Below are 8,098 nucleotides of genomic sequence, written 5' to 3'. Positions count from 1 at the left end.
CATCCCTGGAAAGGTAGAAATGTCTCTTACTCACAGGCAAATGAAAGTAGAGACAGACTCAGAGGAGGGTACACAGCAAACCCCCAGGGTGAAGGGCTCATCTACTCTGCAAACTTTACCTAACAAATGCAAACAATGGAACCTAATCATCTCTACCCTCAAATTAAACCTACCTTGAAATAAAAAAAAATAGGCCCACCTCCCCTCCCCACAGCAGATGTGCGCACGTTCCTGGGTGACAACAGTAGTGGCTCTTTCTGGAAAGGACCACATGCAGGTTCCCAGACACCCTCCTGGCAGTGCCCATGATGCACCCACTGCATGCACAATTAGCATGCGGCGCCGGTCACATCACCCTGGAAGACCCAGGGTCTGGAGAATCTGTGCACGGTGTCACTCTGTCTCCTGTTACTCCTGATAGTCAGACACTGCCTCTGATCAGACGCCTGTGTTCTCTGCTGGCATTTATAAAACCTGACAGGTGTCTCGTTGCCATGCATGCGGGATGGAATCTCAGATGCCCCGGATGCTGCCCCTCCCCTAGTCTCAGGAGGGCCCTGGGCTGCCCCTGTGTGAGGCCAGTCCCGTCTCAGGAGGATTGGGTTCCATCATGGCTCATCTTGTCGGGGACCAGCCCTCTCTGTCTTTCCCATCACCTACTGACACCATCAAGTCTCTCCAATAAAAAATAAACGTTTCCTCCCTCCAGCTGCCATTCTCCCTCTTTCCATCCCTCTACTAGCAAGCTTCCTGAAGGCAGATCTCCCCTTCATGTCCTCATTTTCTGCCCCTGGTCATTACTCAGCTTACTGAGGTCTTGTAGGGCTTTCTTTCCTGGTTCTACCACTAAAACATACCTGGTATTGCCTAATACAATCAATATTTTCCTGGGTGATCCTATTTAACTTCTTGGTAACATTGACAAATGCAATTTTCTTCCTGATTTGTGCCATGACACACCTCTCTCTTTCTTCCTCACCATCTTCCGTGGGTTCTCCCCCTGCCCTCCCCAGGCATCTGTGAGGCTCAGGGCTCCACCTCCTGCTCTTCTCATACCACGCCCCTACTCTGGGGACTCTCAGCCAAACCCAAGGCTTTGCTTACCTTCCAGAAGCAGATAAGCCCCAGGTTTGTATCTCCATTCCCATATTGAGGCCCCTTCTCCCACCTGTGTCCTGGTCATTCCCATGTGAATGCCCTGGCCCAGCAGGTGCCACACAATCCACTGTCATCTCCTGAGCCCGCTCCTGCTGTGTTCTTTTACCTCTCCTGGTGACTCCCACAGCCCTGTGGTCTCAAAATGGGGAGATGTCAGTGTCATCCTTTGGCCCTCTTTTGGCTTTTTCTGTACCTAATCCTGATTATTGTACCCTCCGAATGTGCCTTGAATTCATGTCTTCCCCACCATCTGCTCTGCCATACTCTACGAGTTGGATCCTAAAGTGCAATGGTGGTCTCTTTAGAAATTTTCTTCCTTTAGTTGTTTCTTCCAAGAAATTAGGTCTCATTCATCACTGCTTCAGATTCTTCAGTTTGGATGCTGTGACGGTTTATTATATGTGTCAACTTGAATGGGCCACAGGGTGCCCAGATATTTGGTTAAACATTATTTCCAGATAAGTATGTGGCAGTATTTGCAGATGAGATTAACATTTGAATTAGTGGGCTGAGTAAAGTGGGTTGCCCTCCCCATTGTGGGTGTGCCTCACCATCTATAGAAGGCCGGATAGAACAAAAGCCCAAGTGAGGGAGAAGTCTTTCTCTCCATCTGTCTTCAAGCCAGGGCATCAATCTTGTGCTGTCTTTGAGCTTGGACTCAAACTAGAACTTACACCATCAGCCCTCCTGGGTCTCCAGCTTGCCACATGCAGATCTTGGACCTCCATAATCATGGGAACCAATATCTCACAGCAAATTTCTTTGTCTTTATGGGTATCTTGATCTAATCCAGCAAGGTTTTCTGTTTATACCTCCCCTTAGTTTTGTTTCTCTGGAGAGTTCTGGCTAATACGGATGGACTTCCCAAGCACCCAGACATTTCATATGAGCATGTGAAGCCCTGTGTGACCCCCTCCAACATCTGCCTTCTGGTTTCACTGCCTCCCCTTTGTGAGGGCCTCACTCCAGGTCTGTAGAACTCCTTCCAGCTGTCCTGCATGCCCAGCTTCTGTGCCATTGGACATGGTTTGCTTTCTACAGGGGTTGCTCTTCCATTCTTCTCGATGGCCTCCCACCCATCCTTCAGATCTCAGGTCAGGAGCACTTGTTTTCCTGCAACCATCTGATGTAGCTCCCCTGAGGTGGGCTCCAAAGTTCTGTGTCTGTCTCTACTTTAATGTTTCTTATGCTCAGTAATTATTGTTCATTCATCTTTGCTGCTCTCAATGTTGAAATTTTCTTGATGATGGGAATTTTGCCTTATTTTTTGTCTCCAGCACCTACAACAGTTCTTGGTTCATGCCAAGCGGCTATAGTTATTGACTTAATGAAGGAATAGTTGATGAGATCATAATCATACCCAGAGCCAACCTGCTTCCCAACAAAGGGGCAAAGAGGAGGCCACACTGGCCTTCCCTCCTCCCCTCCCTTCTTCTTCAATCCATCTTCCATACTGCCCTGGGTTGGTATTCTTAAAAAGAGAAGTAGGCACCTAAGTTAGCCCCTCTGCATAAGCTCTGTTAGTTTGGGACCTTCTGAATGACAGACCCTTTGAAACTGAAGTCATTTCATCGCCATCCTAACTCATGACTAATAGAGGCATTACCCCACCAGTCCTCCAGTTATCCCAGTAAATACCTAAATCCTCCAAGGGCCCAGTTTGCACTACAGCTGGTGCCCAAATCCTGCAGGAGATATAGTTTAGGCTGTAGTTATGACCCTGCTATACACAGGTGAGGAACTGAAGTTCAGGGGGTCACCATCACTGGCTCCCAGCCCACCCAGAAAGGCTTTCTAAGATGCCAGCGGTCTCTCCTCTTTCTTGCCCACCCTCCCAGCAAGCTTCATGAGACCCGAGAGCAGCCCACTGCCTTATAATCCATAATGGACACAGCAGTCCAGCCTGACTGCCCTTGGGCTGACTGGATGTTGAAAGGGAAACTATTTAAGGTGAAGTATTCCTGGATTTCAGCAGCATTACATTTCTGCCTCTGAATTACATTGCCAATACCTTTTTATGTAGGTCAATTCCAATGAACAATAATTTTCCCTCCCCTGGATGCCCTTTTAGATGGATTTTCTAAAAATCCAGCTTCCTCCTTGTCCCCAGGGAATTGCCTGCACCCTAAATAAATCTCAAATTATATAAGTCCAGCATCACAAAATTAATCTGTTGCAGAAGAAAAGACTTGGAATGATACAGGGAGAAAAGGACAGTCCAGAAGTTTCCTGTGACTTAGAATTGGGGACCATACTTCCCAATCTGCCTGGGACAGTCCTCCTGTCCCATCTGAACTATAAAGAGTGTCCCTCTTCACTGTCAGTAAAGTTTTATGGCTCCTTCTTACAGCCCTCCGAGTACCCCTTTGGCTCTTGTGGGCCAGTACCTGAAGGCAGTGGCTTCAATCCATGCACAGGAAGGTGTGATTCCTGTGGCCCTTGGCAGCCCACACCACCTGCTGGTAGATTCCCAGACGGGGCAGGTCCTTCAGTGTCTCCTGTGCTGGGATTGCTTCCAATGAATGAGGTGATAGATGTTGTGCCCAGTCGAAATCCCCACAAAAACCATTGAGGAGCCGAATCCGATGCAAAAGCAAAAGAGCTGTTTTATTGCAAGTTCGAACTTGGACTCCCGGGGTCTCCGTTACAGTGGATCCAAGCCGGGAGCCCCAAGCTCTGGAGCAGGGGGTTTTTATGGTGTGCACAGCAGGTGGGTGTGCACAGCTTGAAACAAAGGGGGCGCTTCTGGATTGGTTAGGTGTGTGTGGGGGGAAGGTCCCTGATTAGTGGGCAGTTGTCTCATGATGCCTGGGCTTGCCTGGAAGGTGAAACTAAATGGTGGGGGGCGGGGGGGCGAAACTTAACTCCTAAGATGGCGTTGGTCTGGTTCTTTCAAGATAGGGCTGGTCCTTGAAATTAACTCAAGCTATCCTGGTGTGAAATATTCCAGTGGCTATTTCACACCTATATATTGGAATATATATTGGCTACATATTGGAATGTTGAACATTGTGGACCGTTGGAAATAGTCCAATGTTATGACTGGCATAAAAAAAGCTTAGTGTATATTCATAATGTGAATATGTTCCCCAAAATTCTAACAGTGATATAAATGAAAGGAAAAGCTACAAAAAAAAAAAAAAGCATGTGGACTGCTTCCTCCTCCTACGCCCTTCTTCCCTCCTGGGACTCATGGAATATTCCTGCAGTGAACTGTGCTCTCTCCTCTCCTCGGCTTCTGAGCACCACGGGGATGCAAGGCTGTGAGCTCAGGAGCTGAGTCATGTTTGCAGAGTGACAGAAAAGCCAGGGCTGCTGCAGGGAGCTTAGAATTTTGGGAGGCTGAAAGCAAATCTTAGAAACACTGAGGTTAGGGAAGGAAAAAGTGTGGGAGAAGTTTCCAGCATGACTCTCACCACTGGACGAGGTGAAAGTGTTCATCTCTAGGGCACTAAGCTGGATGGCGTCCCCAATACCCAGTCTGTTTTCCTCATACTTGGAGCAGATTTTTCTGCAGCATTAATAGGCAGGTGTCAGATGCCAGCACCTTACCAGCCATTATCCATGCATTTGCCTTTGCACAATGTTAACCTCCCTCATCTCCTCATCCACCAGGCTGAGGCTCAGTTGGAATGGCCAGCGGTCTGAGCATCCCCTTCTCCCCACCCTTCCTGCCTCACACAGAGTTGGATATGATGGTGGGATCTCACAATCCTTCTGGATGCTTCAAATTGTGTGTTTGCTCCCCTGGACTTGCCGTGAAGCTTTGTTCATCAAGAGCCTCTTGGGAAGCACCAAAGCCAGAAGACAGATTGATTTTGTACTTCATCATCTGAGTTGTTAAAAAGTATTTCTGAACTGTTATAGACAGAGAACATCCCATCTAGAAGAGACACAAAAAATACCAATATCCTCCCATTTTAAAAAAAAAATGTGCCTGAGAGGAAGTGAGTGCAAATCAGTAGAGGGCAGCCTGGTGTTCAGGCCTGAGCGGGCGGCTTGCGAGAGCCTGGGCTGTGCACCAGGCAGGCTGACTTTGTTCGCCTCCCGGGGATCTCCAGTGGCAAGGATTTGGGCTCATTTTGCACTTTTCACTGTCAAATTCTTGTCAGAAAAAATCCTGGGGAATTAAAAAAAAAAAAGTTTTTGAAGCAGGCCTGGTGCTGTCACCCAGAGCAGGGTCAATGGTTGCATCAAAGCGACGAACAGAGGTTTCCAAGTGAAACAGGCCTGTGGGTGATACCTAATGAGAAAGATAGTATTTTTTAAATCTCAAGACAACACGTTCCTGACCGTCGTCAAGTTTTAATTTGCAGTCTGATACTTGGCAGCAAGTTATAAGGATGAGGAAGTGAGGGTGCTTGTGACATGGACGTCAAGTAGCTGGTTAACCAGCTTGGCTGCCCTGAGCACCATGCGCCCAGTGGGCTAAGAGCCCAGCTCATCTTGAGAGCCAGGAGGAATTGGGACGGTATGCGGGTGGGCCTGAGAAAGGGAGCGTGTTTATACAGCATCATAGACTGTGAAGCCATGGTTTCCCAAAAGTCATTAATTTATTTGCACGTGGCCTTGACTGTGGTTTTGTGTGGCCACGTATCACCTGGATTGGTATTTATTTACTCTTTAGAAAAGGTTTATTTTAAATGAAAATTATTTCATTGGTTTCATGAGCCAGTTGCAATTTTTTATGACCCCGTACCAAAATAAATGCATACCTATAAAAATAATGTACCGTTTAAGTCATTGCCAGGATTACCAGCTGGCTCACACACCACTTTGGAGAAATACTGGGCATGGCTGAAGGTCACACCAACGGGGCCAGTGCCAGGGCTGCTGGTACGCTGGTTTCTCCGTATGGCTGGAAGGATCGATAGCAACTCAGGTGCACCTGCTGGTCTCACTGGGCGACCAATGGACTGGTTTTCCTCTATGCAGCTGGGTGAATAGACACAATCTTTCAAAATATGTGTGTATTGTGGGCAATAAAATGGGGTTTTAGTAGTGGAAAGTTCAATATCCACGGTCTCCGGCCACCTTTTGTTTGCAAAGATGAGGAAACTGAGCTTTGGCAAATTCCAGAACCACAGAAAGCGAGAGAGACGAGGACAGTGATTACTGGAGACTTGGCGGTTAGAGCGCCCGCCTCAACACATTCAGACTGGGAACTGTTAAAACCCTGGTTGGATACAGTGCTCCCGTGGGCGGGCGTCTACCTGCGCGGCACCAGCACAGAGCCCGGATGCCAGTTTACACCCCGACTGTGTGGTGTGAAGCATTTTGAAGGCCTGGAGAGAACGCGTCTGTGACTGATGCTCCAGTTCACTGAGCACAGCTAAATGCATTATATTTCTAAGCCTTGTGAAGTGAAAATCTGAGTGCAGTTGAGGAAGGAGGACGGAGCTTCAGGGAGCACTGGCGGGTGCTTCGTGCTCCAGCAGGCACCTGGGACACACCTTGCTCCCAGTTACAGAGCATTGACGGGTGGGGGGTATCTATGATCATCTTCACTTTGCAGGTGGAGGACTCAAGGCTTAGAGGCTGTACTATTTGTTAAATGCATTTCTGTTTGTGGTAGAGTCAGGATTTGAACTCAGATCCAGTTGATACCAAAGCTCATATTCTCTTTACCAAAAAGATATCACACTGTCTCATCTACCTTGAGGTGAAAAAAATGAGTAGCTGAACTTCCCTGGTAGAGGACCTTGCCAAGAAGGGGAAAGAGGCAAAATGGCAGGCAGAGGCTCTGGTGAAGGGCTCAGAGATACAGGGTGGGAAGGGCCTCTCCTCCTGGAGCAGGTGTATTTTGCCCAGAACCAGCAGAGGGAGGAGACTTGGCCACGCTTTCCTGAGGGCCGCAGCCTTCCCAGCTGGCTAACCAGAGAGCCCCAGGGGGACAAAGTGATGCATCCTCTGCACATAAGCCATGGACGGACAGCCAGAGGAGACCCAGACATGGGCAGAGCCCCACCCCGGGCACTGCAGTGAGCTGCTCTGCCCCATAACGCGTGGGCCAACCCCCCCATGTGTATAGCTCCATCTCCAGAGCCGCCCTCCTTGTTCTTGTCTGCGTTCTTTAATTCTTTTCCTTCCTTCTAGTGGTCTCTCCTTCCCCAGTCCTACCCCCATGGCCCTGGCTCTCCTGGAGCCCAGGCCTGGCTCTGGGACAGAGGAGCAGAAGCTGGCAGAGGCCCCAGCCAGGCTCGCTGGTCGAGCATCTCCCCGCTCCCTGGACACTCCCTTCTAAACCCAGACTCCTCCTAACGTTCTATTTCTGTATTTTTCTTGCTGCTTTCTGGGGAGATTTAGATTCATTAGTGATGTGAGCTGATAAAGACAGACAGCCCACCCTCAACTTTAAATTCCCTGCTCTAATTTAATCTCTCCTTTGATGTTTCTCCTTTAGAAGCAGCGTAATCAGTTGGGTTTTCTTGGCTAATGTTCATAACTCTAATTTTTAGCTAAGGGGTCAACATCTTTGCCCTTCCTCGGCCTTTCTCCAGGGTAATGTTTTAACAAGCATTCCACATACCTGAGAAAATGTTGTCTCATCCCTCCAAATATTCTATCATCTCCCAGATCCCTTCACCATCTGTTCAATGATATGTCAGGGGCACCTGGCAGCCCGGGGAGCCCGAGAGTGAGGCCGCCTGCCCAGGCTTGGGCTGTCCTCGAGGTCAGCATCTTGCTGGCACACTCAGGCTGCTGGGTACATGACATGATACAGTGACATACATGACCTCAGTGACAGCTTGCTGAGTTTGAGGGAAACTTCAAACTCGTTGATGGAGTTTCAAACTCGTGATTGGTGTCCGAACACTTGAACTCAGCCCGGTTTCTAAGCAGAACATTACACAGAGCAGCTCCCAGGGGGATCCTTGCCTGAGACTCAGGATGAGCTGGGTTGGGGCGAGCAGATCTGTGGGAGGAAATGTGCAGACTG

The sequence above is a fragment of the Nycticebus coucang genome, chromosome 17, assembly GCF_027406575.1.
Source record: "Nycticebus coucang isolate mNycCou1 chromosome 17, mNycCou1.pri, whole genome shotgun sequence".
Taxonomy (NCBI): domain Eukaryota; kingdom Metazoa; phylum Chordata; class Mammalia; order Primates; family Lorisidae; genus Nycticebus; species Nycticebus coucang.
The sequence above is the reverse complement of the archived record's forward strand: the minus strand, read 5'-3'. Positions refer to the sequence as shown.